The sequence below is a fragment of the Lepisosteus platostomus genome, unplaced genomic scaffold (genome assembly GCF_059453375.1).
Source record: "Lepisosteus platostomus isolate fLepPlt1 unplaced genomic scaffold, fLepPlt1.hap1 Scaffold_118_H1, whole genome shotgun sequence".
NCBI classification, from domain to species: domain Eukaryota; kingdom Metazoa; phylum Chordata; class Actinopteri; order Semionotiformes; family Lepisosteidae; genus Lepisosteus; species Lepisosteus platostomus.
Genome location: NW_028291499.1, coordinates 53547 through 68087, shown reverse-complemented (window position 1 = coordinate 68087; position 14541 = coordinate 53547). Strand labels below are relative to the sequence as shown.

Below are 14541 nucleotides of genomic sequence, written 5' to 3'. Positions count from 1 at the left end.
TCTGGTAGACAGGGCTGACCTTCGGCAATAGGATTTATAGTCTCCAAGATGATATTTGCACTTTCTGGAGAGGCGATTTTCTCCACTTCAGTAGCCCGATTTCGTCGATTGCGTGGAGAGGGCTGTAGAATGTGGCGCCGCCTTTCCTGCTCCGTCCATGACAGGCGTGCTGGTCTCTGGAGAGAGAGCACGGTCCATCAGCGCACTCCAATAAAGGCACTGGAAGCAGCTGAATCGCATTGGCGAAGCTCAGGGCTGGGCCGCTGGGCACGTCTTACCACCGTTTCCGTAGTGTAGTGGTTATCACGTTCGCCTCACACGCGAAAGGTCCCCGGTTCGAAACCGGGCGGAAACAGACATCTTTTGTCGCCAGGCACAAAAGGGGATTGGGGATTCGCCTAGCGCTGTGATCGAACAGACCCACTGGACCCACCTCTTAGTGTGGCAGGATCTGCACAGTGCATGTCACAGCGCATCCTGCTTTCACTTCAAGGCGCGTCCTGATGCACCCCAGTCTCCCGCGTGACAGGTGGGGACAGGTGACAGGTCCTATACTAACGAGGAAGACATCGCTCTCTCCGACCCCCGGCATCGTGTCCCGACCCACCGTGCTGGAAGCCGACGCGTGCTGTGATTCCTTTACGGAGCAGAAATGACAACCGAGGAGCCGAGAGATCATTTCAGCATTTCGCGTCTGAACGGAAAACACAAACGACCAACTCGGAATGACTTGCCTTTGACGCTTCTCAAAGCGTTCTTTGTGCATCGAACAGACCCACTCACCTCTTAGTGTGGCGGGATCTGCACAGTGCATGTCGCAGCGCTTCCTGCTTTCACTTCAATGTGCTTCCTGATGTTGAGTCGACTGCCGTGCGGAGGCTCTGAAAGCGAGAGCAATGAAAAGGTGCACGACGCTGTGAAAGAAAACAGAGAAGTGAAAGGCAGTCATTTCTCTAAGGAGGTGAAAGAAAAGCTACTCCCCGTCGGGGAATCGAACCCCGGTCTCCCGCGTGACAGGCGGGGATACTTGCCACTATACTAACGAGGAAGACATCGCTCTCTCCGACCCCCGGCATCGTGTCCCGACCCAGCATGCTGGAAGCCGACGCGTGCTGTGATCCCTTTACGGAGCAGAAATGACAACCGAGGAGCCGAGAGATCATGTCAGCATTTCGCGTCTGAACGGAAAACACAAACGACCAACTCGGAATGACTTGCCTTTGACGCTTTTCAAAGTGTTCTTTGTGCACGACGACTGCGCCGCCTAGCAGATACAAAGGGGTTGTACAACTTTGAACTAGCAAATGGAAGAGGGCTAAGCCCCCTCTCTTAGCCCAGGTTCGATCTGTCTCCCAGAATCACCAGGGCGCACACACACACACACCCGTGCCGTTGAAGTGCTCTGCTTCATTTCTAAGGGCAACTCAACATTCACTCCTACCCCGAGTGCAGAAAAGACAGCATCCACAGCAACAACAGCTCAGGTCTCTGCACAGGAGCTAAGCTGCCCTCATCTCCTCTGCTCTGTGGCTCCTGCGGAGTGGAGTCCTGCCTGGAGCTGTGTTTGCAGGCGGCGGCTCCCCGCGCCCTGTCTGTGTGTCGTGTCCAAGAGCTCCTGGGAGGAAGAGAGAGCCCTCCCACTCGGGGGCTTTTTCACGGTCTGTGTGAGGAGGGGTGGGTGTGTCCAGTAGCTTATCGAGCGGAAGCCTGGGGTGGCGGAGAGCTGGAGGGTGGGTATCAGGGCCATATGACACTTCTTTATGCAGAGAGTGGAGGGGTGGATGTCAGGGCCATACGACACTTCTTTACGCAGAGAGTGGCAGGGGTGGGATGTCAGGGCCTGACGATACTGCTTTACGCAGAGAGTGGCGGGGTTGGATGTCAGGGCCATACGACACTGTTTACGCAGAGAGAAGAGGAGGTGGGATGTCGGCGCCATACAACACTTCTTTACGCAGAGAATGGTGGGGGTATTATGTCAGGGCCTGATGATACTGCTTTACGCAAAGAGTGGTGGGGGGTGGGATGTCAGGGCCTGACGAGACTGCATTATGCAGAGAGTGGCAGGGGTGGGATGTCAGGACCATACGACTGCTTTACACAGAGAGTGGTGGGGGTGAGATGTCAGGGCCAGAAGATACTGCTTTTCGCAGAGAGTGGTGAGGGTGGGATGTCAGAGGCTGTCGACAGTGCTTTACGCAGAGCGCGTAGGAGGGGGGATATCAGGGCCATACGACTGCTTTACACATAGAGTGGCGGGGGTGGGATGTCATGGGCTGACTGTACTGCATTACTTAGAGAGTGGCGGGATTCGGATTTCAGGGCTTTACGACACTGCTCTATGCAGAGAGTTGAGGGGTGGGATGTCAGGGCCTGACGATACTGCTTTACGCAGAGAGTGATAAGGGGGGGATGTCAGGGCCTGACGAGACTGCATTATGCTGAGAGTGGAGGGGTGGGTCTCAGGGCTATACGACACTTCTTTATGTAGAGAGTGGCGGGGGTGGGATGTCAGGGCTTGACGACTGCTTTATGCAGAGAGTGGAGGGGTGGGTGTCAGGTCCAAACGACACTTCTTTACGCAGAGAGTGGCAGGGGTGGAATGTCAGGGCCTGACGATACTCCTTTATGCAGAAATTAGCAGGGGTGGGATGTTAGGGCCTGACGATACTGCTTTACGCTGAGAGTGGCAGGGGTTGGATGTCAGGGCAGTAAGACACCACTTTATGCAGAAAGTGGAGGGGTTGGGATGTCAGGGCCGTAAGACACTGCTTTATGCAGAGAGTGGCGGGGGTGGGATGTCAAGGCCTGACGATACCGCGTTACGCAGAGAGTGGCGGGGGTGGGATGTCAGGGCTTGACTACACTGCTTTATGCAGAGAGTGGAGGGGTGGGTGTCAGGTCCATACGACACTTCTTTACGCAGAGAGTGGCAGGGGTGGAATGTCAGGTCCTGACGATACTGCTTTACGCAGAAATTAGCAGGGGTGGGATGTTAGGGCCTGACGATACTGCTTTACGCTGAGAGTGGCAGGGGTTGGATGTCAGGGCAGTAAGACACCACTTTATGCAGAGAGTGGAGGGGGTGGGATGTCAGGGCCGTAAGACACTGCTTTATGCAGAGAGTGGAGGGGTGGGTGTCAGGGCCATACGACAATTCTTTACCCAGAGAGTGGCAAGGGTGGGATGTCAGGGTCTGACGACACTGCATTATGCAGAGAATGGAGGGGTGTGGATGTCAGGCCAGTAAGACACCGCTTTATGCAGAGAGTGGAGGGGTGGGTGTCAGGGCAGTAAGACACTGCTTTATGCAGAGAGTGGAGGGGTGGGTGTCAGGGCCATACGACAATTCTTTACCCAGAGAGTGGCAAGGGTGGGATGTCAGGGTCTGACGACACTGCATTATGCAGAGAATGGAGGGGGTGGGATGTCAGGGCCGTAAGACACTGCTTTATGCAGAGAGTGGAGGGGTGGGTGTCAGGGCCATACGACAATTCTTTACCCAGAGAGTGGCAAGGGTGGGATGTCAGAGGCTGACGACAGTGGTTTACGCAGAGAGGAGAGGAGGCAGGATTTCAGGGCCATACGACAGTGCTTTACGCAGAGAGTGGAGGGGAAAGGATGTCAGGGCCTGACAACACTGCTTAATGCTGAGAGTGGAGGGGTGGGTGTCAGGGCCATACGACACTTCTTTACGCAGAGAGTGGCAGGGGTGGGATTTCAGCCTGACGATACTGCTTTACGCAGAGAGTGATAAGGGTGGGATGTCAGGGGCTGACGAGACTGCATTATGCTGAGAGTGGAGGGGTGGGTCTCAGGGCTATACGACACTACTTTACACAGTGAGTGGCGAGGGTGGGATGTCAGGGCCTGACAACACAGCTTAACGCAGAGAGTGGCGGGGGTGGGATGTCAGGGCTTGACGACACTGCTTTATGCAGAGTGTGGAGGGGTGGGTCTCAGGGTTATACGACAGTGCTTTACGCAGAGAGTGGTGGGGGTGTGATGTCAGGGCCATACGACAGTGCTTTACACAGAGAGTGGCGGGGGAGGGATGTCAGGGTTGTACGACACTGCTTTATGCATAGAGCGGATGAGGTGGGATGTCAGAGCCTGACGACACTTCTTTACGCAGGGAGTGGCAGGGGTGGGATGTCAGGGCCTGACGATACTACTTTATGCAGTTAGTGGTGGGGGTGGGATGTCAGGGCTAGACGACACTGCTTTCTGCAGAGAGTGGTGGGGGTGTGATGTCAGGGCCATACGACATTTCTTTACACAGAGAGTGGTGGGGGTGTGATGTCAGGGCCATACAACAGTGCTTTACACAGAGAGTGGCGGGGGTGGGATGTCAGGGCCTGACAACACAGCTTAACGCAGAGTGTGGAGGGGTGGGTGTCAGGGCCATACGACACTTCTTTACGTAGAGAGTGGCGGGGGTGGGATGTCAGGGCTTAACGACACTGCTTTAAGCAGAGAGTGGAGGGGTGGGTGTCAGGGGTATATGACAGTGCTTTACACAGAGAGTGGCGGGGAAGGGATGTTAGGGCTTGAAGACACTGCTTTATGTAGAGAGTGGAGGGGAGGGTTTCAGGGCCATAAGACACTGGTTTTTACAGAGAGTGGAGGGATTGGTGTCAGGGCCATATGACACTGCTTTACACAGAGAGTTGCGGGTGTGGGATGTCAGGGCCTGACAACACAGCTTAACGCAGAGAGTGGAGGGGTGGGCGTCAGCGCCATACGACACTTCTTTACGGAGACAGTGGCGGGAGTGTGATGTCAGGGCCTGACGATACTACTTTACGCAGTTAGTGGTGGGGGTGGGATGTCAGGGCCATACGACACTTCTTTACGTAGAGAGTGGCGGGGGTGGGATGTCAGGGCTAGACGACACTGCTTTATTCAAAGAGTGGAGGGGTGGGTGTCAGGGCTATATGACTGTGCTTTCCGCAGAGAGTGGTGGGGGTGTGATGTCAGGTCCTTATGACAGTGTTTTACACAGAGAGTGGTGGGGGTGGGATGTCAGGGCCATATGACACTGCTTTACACAGAGAGTGGCGGGATTGGGATGTCAGGGCCATATGACACTGCTTTACACAGAAAGTGGTGGGGGTGGGATGTCAGCGCCTGACAACACAGCTTAACGCAGAGAGTGAAAGGGTGGGTGTCAGTGCCATACGACACTTCTTTACGTAGAGAGTGGCAGGGGTGGGATGTCAGGGCCTGACGATTCTTCTTTACGCAGAGAGTGGCGGGGGTGGGATGTCAGGGCCTGAAGATACTGCTTTTCGCAGAGAGCGGAGGAGGTAGGTTACGACAGTGCTTTCCACTGAGAGTGGTGGGGGTGGGATGTCATGGCCATAAGACACTGCTTTATGCAGAGAGTTGAGGGATTGATGTCAGGGCCATACGACAGGCTTCTGCTTGAATTTGTACTCCTCCTCTCTCTCCCTACCTCTACCTCTCCCTCTCTCTACCTCTCTCCCTACCTCTCCCTTTTCCCCTCCCTACCTCTCTCCCTACCTCTATTTCAATTCAAGGTGCTTTATTAGCATGACCGATGGGTACAATCAGTGTTGCCAAAGGAAATAAAAATAATAAAATTAACATGGAACAAAACAAGAAATAGAAGTAAAATAAAATCTACAGACATGTTACAGACATTTACAACAAAGACATATTATAAAATATTGACATATACTGTAGGCGGCTGGAGCATTATTGGGAGACAGACTCACTGTTCCTCAGGCTGTGACAGGAGATCACATACTGGGCTGCCAGATCAACTGAGTTCCCTCCTCCCTCTCCCAGTAGGATTGGGACCTGTTGTGGTTTTGGCAGGTGTGGGAACTCTGGGATTAGATTTCTGAATTTCGGGAAGAATGTTTCTCTAATCCCAGAGTATCTGTCACAGTGCAGTAGGAAGTGCACCTCTGTCTCTATTTCTCCCCGCTGGCAGTGGGAGCACAGCTTGTCCTCTCTGGGCAGCCAGGTCTGCCTGTGTCGCCCAGTTTCTATGGCCAGGTTGTGGTCACTGAGCCTGTACTTCGTCAGGGTCTGTTTCTGTTTGTTATTTTTTATTTTGGTCAAATATTCAGCTAGTGTGTATTGTCTGTTTAAGGTTCTGTAGCATTCCAGTTTATGTTGTGTTTGTGTGTGTGTGTCCCAGTGTGTGAGATATTGCTGTTTGATCTGTGCTGTGATGTGGTTGAGTCTGGGTTGTGGTGCTCTACCTCTCCCTCTCTGTGGGGCCAGCAGGGGGTGCTCACCCTGTGGTCTGTGTGGGTCCTTATGCACCAGTATAGTGACGGGGGACACGATCTGGCCCACCAGCGACGAGCAGGTTACCAGATCTAGACAACGGGGGCAACTCTTAGTCGTATGAGCTTAGTCACACATTGCAGCGATTAAAAAAACAAAATAAACGTATTATGTCTGTTACTAACGACTTTTTTTTCCTACATTGAAAGTCTCTTTCCTGGGTGATTTTCTAGCGCGACTGGGGCTCTTCATTTCTCCTCGGTGTCTCATCGCGGGCGGATTTGAAACAGACCACAGAACCTGCCGCTGCAGTGCTCTCGGTTAGGGGCTCTCATCCTGCATCATCAATCTTACACAGGAGGGACGGAGCTGGATTTCTGTCTGGAAAATAAACTCCAGAGTGAGAGAGAGAGAGAGCAGAGAGGGGTAGGGAGAGGTAGAGAGAGGTAGAGCGGTAGAGAGGTAGAGAGAGGGAGAGAGGTGGAGGGCGAGGGAGAGGGAGAGAAGTGGAGAGAGAGGGGGTTAGGGAGAGAGGGAGAGGTAGAGAGAGGGAGAGAGAGAGGTAGGGAGGGGAAAAGGGAGAGGTAGAGAGCGGGAGAGGTAGAGGTAGGTAGAGAGAGGGAGGAGGAGTACTAATTCAAGAAGGAGAAAATCCACAACACAACACAGGCGTCGGCATGCATGGGCTACAAAAGGAACAAGTAAAATGTTTCTTCCGGGCTGAAAAGAGAAGGAAGGAAAACACACCGTTGCGGCGCTATGCCACAAAGATGCCGAGCCGTTTGAGCACAGCAAACCCAACCTGTTCTCACAAGTTGCTTGCGCTTCAGGCGAAATAAAAGCTGCTGAGCTAAATGAGGAAAGCGGTAACTATTAGGACTGCTCACTGTCCCTCAGGCTGGGACAGGAGATCACACTGTATTATTATTATTGAGAGTCTGGCTCACTGTTCCCGAGGCTGGGACAGGAGATCCCACACTGTATTATTATTATTGAGAGACAGACTCACTGTCTTTTCCTCAGTCTGGGACAGGAGGTCACACACTGTATTATAATTATTGAGAGACAGACTCACTGTCTTTTCCTCAGTCTGGGACAGGTGGTCACACACTATATTATTATTGAGAGACAGGCTCACTGTCTGTACCTCAGGCTGGGACAGTAGATCACACTGTATTATTATTATTATTAATATTATTGAGAGTCTGGCTCACTGTTCCCCAGGCTGTGACAGGATATCCCAAACTGTATTATTATTATTTCAAGACAGGCTCACTGTTTGTTCCTCAGGCTGGGACAGGAGATCCCACACTGAATTATTATTATTGAGAGACAGGCTTACTCTCTGTTCCTCAAGCTGAGACAGGACATCACATACTGTATTATTATTGATTGACAGGCTCACTGTTCCTCAGGCTGGGACAGGAGATCACAAACTGTATTATTATTATTGAGAGACAGGCTCACTGTCTGTTCCTCAGAGTTGGACAGGAGATCCCACACTGAATTATTATTATAGAGAGACAGGCTCACTGTATGTTCCCCAGGCTGGGTCAGGAGCTCACACACTGTATTATTATTATTGAGAGACAGGCTCACTGTCTGTTCCCCAGGCTGGGACAGGAGATAACACTGTATTATTATTGAGAGACAAACTCACTGTCTGTTCCTCAGGCTGGGACAGTAGATCACACTGTATTATTATTATTATTATTATTGAGAGTCTGGTTCACTGTTCCCCAGGCTGAGACAGGAGATCCCACACTGTAATATTATTATTTAGAGACAAACTCACTGTCTTTTCCTCAGTCTGGGACAGGTGGTCACACACTGTATTATTATTGAGACAGGCTCACTGTCTGTTCCTCAGGCTGGAAGAGTAGATCACAGTATATTAGTATTATTATTGAGAGTCTGGCTCACTGTTCCCCAGGCTGGGACAGGAGATCCCACACTATATTATTATTATTGAGAGACATGCTCACTGTTTGTTCCTCAGGCTGGGACAGTAGATCACACTGTATTATTATTATTATTATTGAGAGTCTGGCTCACTGTTCCCCAGGCTGGGACAGGAGATCCCACACTGTATTATTATTATTTAGAGACAACTCACTGTCTTTTCCTCAGTCTGGGACAGGTGGTCACACACTGTATTATTATTGAGACAGGCTCAATGTCTGTTCCTCAGGCTGGGACAGGAGATCACACACTGTATTATTATTATTGTGAGATAGGCTCACGGTCTTTTCCCCAGGCTGGGAGAGAAGATCACACTGTATTATTATTATTATTATTATTGAGAGTCTGGCTCACTGTTCCCCAGGCTGGGACAGGAGATCCAACACTGTATTATTATTATTGAGAGACAGGCTCACTGTCTGTTCCTAAGGCTGGAAGAGTAGATCACAGTATATTAGTATTATTATTGAGAGTCTGGCTCACTGTTCCCCAGGCTGGGACAGGAGATCCCACACTATATTATTATTATTGAGAGACATGCTCACTGTTTGTTCCTCAGACTGGGACAGGACATCCCACACTGGATTATTATTATTGAGAGACAGGATCACTGTCTGTTCCTCAGGCTAAGACAGGAGATCACATACTGTATTATTATTATTGAGAAAGGCTTACTGTCTGTTCCCCAGGCTGGAACAGGTGATCACACACTGTATTATTATTATTTAGAGACAGGCTCACTGTTCCTCAGGCTGGGACAGGAGATCAGACTGTATTATTAATATTGAGAGACAAGCTCACTGTCTGTTCCTCAGGTTAGGGTAGGATATCACACACTGTATTATTAGTATTGAGAGACAGCCTCAGTGTTCCCCAGGCTGGGATAGGAGATCACACTCTGTATTATTATTATTGAGAGACATGCTCACTGTCTGTTCCTCAGGCTGGGACAGGAGATCACAAACTGTATTATTATTATTATAGAAAGACCTTCTCTTTCCTGACTGTTCCTTAGGCTGGGACAGCAGATCATAATCTGCTTTATTATTATTGAGAAACTGGCTCACTCCTGTCTGTTCCTCAAGTTGGGAAAGGAGATCACACACTGTATTATTATTATTGAGAGAGGCTTACTGTCTGTTCCCCAGGCTGGAACAGGTGATCATACACTGTATTATTATTATTTAGAGACAGGCTCACTGTTCCTCAGGCTGGGACAGGAGATCAGACTGTATTATTAATATTGAGAGACAAGCTCACTGTTCCTCAGGCACGGGACAGGAGATGACACACTGTATTATTATTGAGAGACAGGTTCACTGTCTGTTCCTCAGGCTGGGACAGGAGATCATACTGTATTATTATTATTGAGAAACAAGCTCACTGTTCCTCATGCTGGGACAGGAGATCACTGTATTATTATTATTGACAAATAAATTCACTGTTCCTCAGGCTGAGACAGTAGATCACACTGTATTATTATTATTGAGAGTCTGGTTCACTGTCCCCCAAGCTGGGACAGGAGGTCACACACTGTATTATTATTATTGAGAGACAGGCTCACTGTGTGTTCCTCAGACTGGGACAGTAGATCAAACTGTATTATAATTATTGAGAGGCTGACTCACTGTTTCCCAGGCTGGGAAAGGAGATCACACACTGTATTATTATTATTGAGAGACAGGCTCACTGTCTGTTCCTCTGGCTGGGGCAGGGAATCACACACTGTATTATTAGTATTATTGAGAGACAGGCTCGCTGTCTGCTCCTCAGGCTGGGAGAGGAGATCACACACTGTTGTAGTGTGCTCTCACGAGGCACCAGTTCTGTAGGGGTTTGGGCATTTACTGGGACAATTATTAATTGTAGCAATAAATCACAAAATTGATTCTTTTAATGGTATTAGAATCCAACCATGCGATATAACTCAAACAAAGCACACACAGGTACTAATACACGAGGATACATTTATTAAGATATAAAATATGCATGCAAACCTAACAGATCTTATCGTAAGGGTTATCAGAATACAAAAGATATAAATTCATTCAGTTACAAAGAGTTACACATATCAAGAGGACATAAGTTCGGTATATCATTCATTTAGACCGTTTCGTAATTGAACTTGTTACAACTTCTACATTAGATACTCAAAACGAGTACATAACCCTTACGAATTAAATTGATATCAACTGGTTGGGAGCAGTAATGCCTTCATGCACTCTTGTACCAAAGATACAAATGGGTTGTACAACTTTGAACTAGCAAATGGAAGAGGGCTAAGCCCCCTCTCTTTTAGCCCAGGTTCGATCTGTCTCCCGGAATCACCAGGGCGCACGCACACACACACCCGTGCCGTTGAAGTGCTATGCTTCATTTCTAAGGGCAACTCAACATTCACTCCTACCCCGAGTGCAGAAAAGACAGCATCCACAGCAACAACAGCTCAGGTCTCTGCACAGGAGCTAAGCTGCCCTCATCTCCTCTGCTCTGCGGCTCCTGCGGAGTGGAGTCCTGCCTGGAGCCGTGTTTGCAGGCGGCGGCTCCCCGCGCCCTGTCTGTGCGCCGTGTCCAAGAGCTCCTGGGAGGAAGAGAGATACTTGCCACTATTCTAAGGAGGAAGACATCGCTCTCTCCAACCCCCGGCATCGTGTCCCGACCCAGCATGCTGGAAGCCGACGCGTGCTGTGATCCCTTTACGGAGCAGAAATGACAACCGAGGAGCCGAGAGATCATTTCAGCATTTCGCGTCTGAACGGAAAACGCAAACGACCAACTCGGAATGACTTGCCTTTGACGCTTTTCAAAGCATTCTTTGTGCACGACGACTGCGCCGCCTAGCAGATACAAATGGGTTGTACAACTTTGAATCACCAGGGAGCACACACACACACACCCGTGCCGTTGAAGTGCTCTGCTTCATTTCTAAGGGCAACTCAACATTCACTCCTACCCCGAGTGCAGAAAAGACAGCATCCACAGCAACAACAGCTCAGGTCTCTGCACAGAAGCTAAGCTGCCCTCATCTCCTCTGCTCTGCGGCTCCTGCGGAGTGGAGTCCTGCCTGGAGCCGTGTTTGCAGGCGGCGGCTCCCCGCGCCCTGTCTGGGCGTCGTGTCCAAGAGCTCCTGGGAGGAAGAGCGAGCCCTCCCACTCGGGGGCTTTTCCACGGTCTGTGTGAGGAGGGGCGGGTGTGTCCAGTAGCTTATCGAGCGGAAGCCTGGGGCGGCGGAGAGCTGTGATCGTGCAGACCTTGAGGTGTCACCTCTTTGTCTGCTTTCCCGCCCCCCCTCCGCCCAAGCTCTGCTCCAAAGTAGCCCGGCAACCCCTCACACCTGCACGTGTCACAACCTAAGGTGCGGTCATGAGACACCCATGGGGTGTCGTTCTGTTCTTGCTAATTGTTTCCTGCCCGTCGCAGGCAGGAGTCCATGCGAGGAAGATGCGCTGGACAGAGCTCAGAGGGCGCAGCTGGGTGGCTTTCCTTCTGAGTGACGTTCCTGCAACACTCTCCCGCTACTCTTGGTGCGCTCATGCCACAACACAGGAAGGCTGGAGCAGGTGGCTGTGGGCTTTGTGCACTGCCGAAATAGCTCAGTTGGGAGAGCGTTAGACTGAAGATCTAAAGGTCCCTGGTTCGATCCCGGGTTTCGGCATTTTGTTTCATTGCGCCCTTTGTTCCTCTCTCCAGCGCCACCTGCCTAAAGTGACGCGTCCCTTTCTCAGCCCGAAACGCAAGCGAGACACCAGCAGCAGTCCCTACAGGTTTCCGTAGTGTAGCGGCTATCACGTTCGCCTAACACGTGAAAGGTCCCCGGTTCGAGACCGGGCGGAAACAGCCTCGTTTTGCACGCTCCTGTACTTCACAGAGGTCTTGAGCGACCGGTCATTTGTTCCCAATGTATTTCCGGTGCCTTCGTGCACTCTTGTACCAAACGCACGTTCCTTCTGTACGCGGAGCGATCATTTGCAATTGGGCTGTACCGACAGACCAGGTCGAGCTCTGTCGGCTCAAAAGCAGCGCAGGACCTGCAAGAACAACAGAAAGATTAGCATCCAGCGGGGGCCTCTTAGTGAGCCCAAGAGCTCATCAAGAATCGGCTCCAGCAACAGGGCTGGGCGCATTGTTCCATTCTCCGCCCACTCTCGGTGTAAACAAATCCCTCCTGGTCTCTGCTTGAAATGCACTTTCCTGCGTTTGCTTTGGTGTAACTGGCTTCCCCTGCATGGGCGAATGTGAAGAAGATCCTTAGTAAGTCATTGAAGAAAACCGAGAAGAGGTCGGAGTGGCCTCTGTCGTTCATCAACGATCCAGTCAGGCAGTACTCCTCTGTAAAGCGCCGTTCGTTCACGTCGATTGGCTTTTTTTGCCTTCATTCGTGCGAGTAGTAAAAGTAGACGCCCCTATTCTGCCGTGACCCGGATTCGAACCGGGGTTGTTGCAGCCACAACGCAAAGTACTGACCACTATACGATCACAGCGAGTTACCGAGACACACGCGGCAGGGCGGAAAGGGCTGTGCTCTCTTCGTGTGACATAATTCGGAAAAGTCCTGACGTTGCATTTCAACTGAGCCCCAGTATACATCGACCCTTCGACACTCTGAGTGACAACTCTCTTGCGTGTTTTCTCATATTTATGTAGTTTGCTTGCATGATGCCGGGAACAGCATGGTTGTTCGCTGCCATATTGTCTAGCGGTTAGGGTTCCTGGTTTTCACCCAGGCGGTTCGACTCGGTTTTGCCTCCTGCTTTCCAAAAGATCAGCACCGTGTACGAAAGAGCCGCATTAAAACTACTCGAACGTGCAAAACGTGCGAGAAGAGGGGGCGCTTGTTTCCAACCGAAACTTCTCGCGTGTGAGACGAGCTGATCATCGCTGTGGGAGGGTTACTCTGGTAGACAGGGCTGACCTTCGGCAATAGGATTTATAGTCTCCAAGATTATATTTGCACTTTCTGGAGAGGCGATTTTCTCCACTTCAGTAGCCCGATTTCGTCGATTGCGTGGAGAGGGCTGTAGAATGTGGCGCCGCCTTTCCTGCTCCGTCCATGACAGGCGTGCTGGTCTCTGGAGAGAGAGCACGGTCCATCAGCTCACTCCAATAAAGGCACTGGAAGCAGCTAAATCGCATTGGCGAAGCTCAGCGCTGGGCCGCTGGGCACGTCTTACCACCGTTTCCGTAGTGTCGTGGTTATCACGTTCGCCTCACACGCGAAAGGTCCCCGGTTCGAAACCGGGCGGGAACAGACATCTTTTGTCGCCAGGCACAAAAGGGGATTGGGGATTCGCCTAGCGCTGTGATCGAACAGACCCACTGGACCCACCTCTTAGTGTGGCGGGATCTGCACAGTGCATGTCACAGCGCATCCTGCTTTCACTTCAAGGCGCGTCCTGATGTACCCCAGTCTCCCGCGTGACAGGTGGGGACAGGTGACAGGTCCTATACTAACGAGGAAGACATCGCTCTCGCCAACCCCCGGCATCGTGTCCCGACCCAGCATGCTGGAAGCCGACGCGTGCTGTGATTCCTTTACGGAGCAGAAATGACAACCGAGGAGCCGAGAGATCATTTCAGCATTTCGCGTCTGAACGGAAAACACAAACGACCAACTCGGAATGACTTGCCTTTGACGCTTCTCAAAGCGTTCTTTGTGCATCGAACAGACCCACTCACCTCTTAGTGTGGCGGGATCTGCACAGTGCATGTCGCAGCGCTTCCTGCTTTCACTTCAATGTGCTTCCTGATGTCGAGTCGACTGCCGTGCGGAGGCTCTGAAAGCGAGAGCAATGAAAAGGTGCACGACGCTGTGAAAGAAAACAGAGAAGTGAAAGGCATTCATTTCTCTAAGGAGGTGAAAGAAAAGCTACTCCCCGTCGGGGAATCGAACCCCGGTCTCCCGCGTGACAGGCGGGGATACTTGCCACTATACTAACGAGGAAGACATCGCTCTCTCCAACCCCCGGCATCGTGTCCCGACCCAGCATGATGGAAGCCGACGCGTGCTGTGATCCCTTTACGGAGCAGAAATGACAACCGAGGAGCCGAGAGATCATGTCAGCATTTCGCGTCTGAACGGAAAACACAAACGACCAACTCGGAATGACTTGCCTTTGACGCTTTTCAAAGTGTTCTTTGTGCACGACGACTGCGCCGCCTAGCAGATACAAAGGGGTTGTACAACTTTGAACTAGCAAATGGAAGAGGGCTAAGCCCCCTCTCTTTTAGCCCAGGTTCGATCTGTCTCCCAGAATCACCAGGGCGCACACACACACACACCCGTGCCGTTGAAGTGCTCTGCTTCATTTCTAAGGG

The 14541-nt window shown here is 51.2% G+C and overlaps 5 non-coding genes across 5 annotated transcripts; 3 read left to right on the top strand and 2 right to left on the bottom strand.

Annotated features, from left to right (window-relative positions):
• Nucleotides 1-282: 282 nt before the first annotated feature.
• Nucleotides 283-355, top strand: trnav-cac (transfer RNA valine (anticodon CAC)). The gene has a single exon. It is a non-coding gene; the product is annotated as a tRNA-Val (tRNA).
• A 621-nt stretch (nt 356-976) lies between these two features.
• On the bottom strand, nt 977-1048 carry trnad-guc (transfer RNA aspartic acid (anticodon GUC)). Its single transcript has one exon. It is a non-coding gene; the product is annotated as a tRNA-Asp (tRNA).
• Nucleotides 1049-11808: 10760 nt separating this feature from the next.
• trnaf-gaa (transfer RNA phenylalanine (anticodon GAA)) lies at nt 11809-11881 on the top strand. Its single transcript has one exon. It is a non-coding gene; the product is annotated as a tRNA-Phe (tRNA).
• A 109-nt stretch (nt 11882-11990) lies between these two features.
• Nucleotides 11991-12063, top strand: trnav-aac (transfer RNA valine (anticodon AAC)). The gene has a single exon. It is a non-coding gene; the product is annotated as a tRNA-Val (tRNA).
• A 2032-nt stretch (nt 12064-14095) lies between these two features.
• On the bottom strand, nt 14096-14167 carry trnad-guc (transfer RNA aspartic acid (anticodon GUC)). Its single transcript has one exon. It is a non-coding gene; the product is annotated as a tRNA-Asp (tRNA).
• Between the last annotated feature and the right edge of the window lie 374 nt (nt 14168-14541).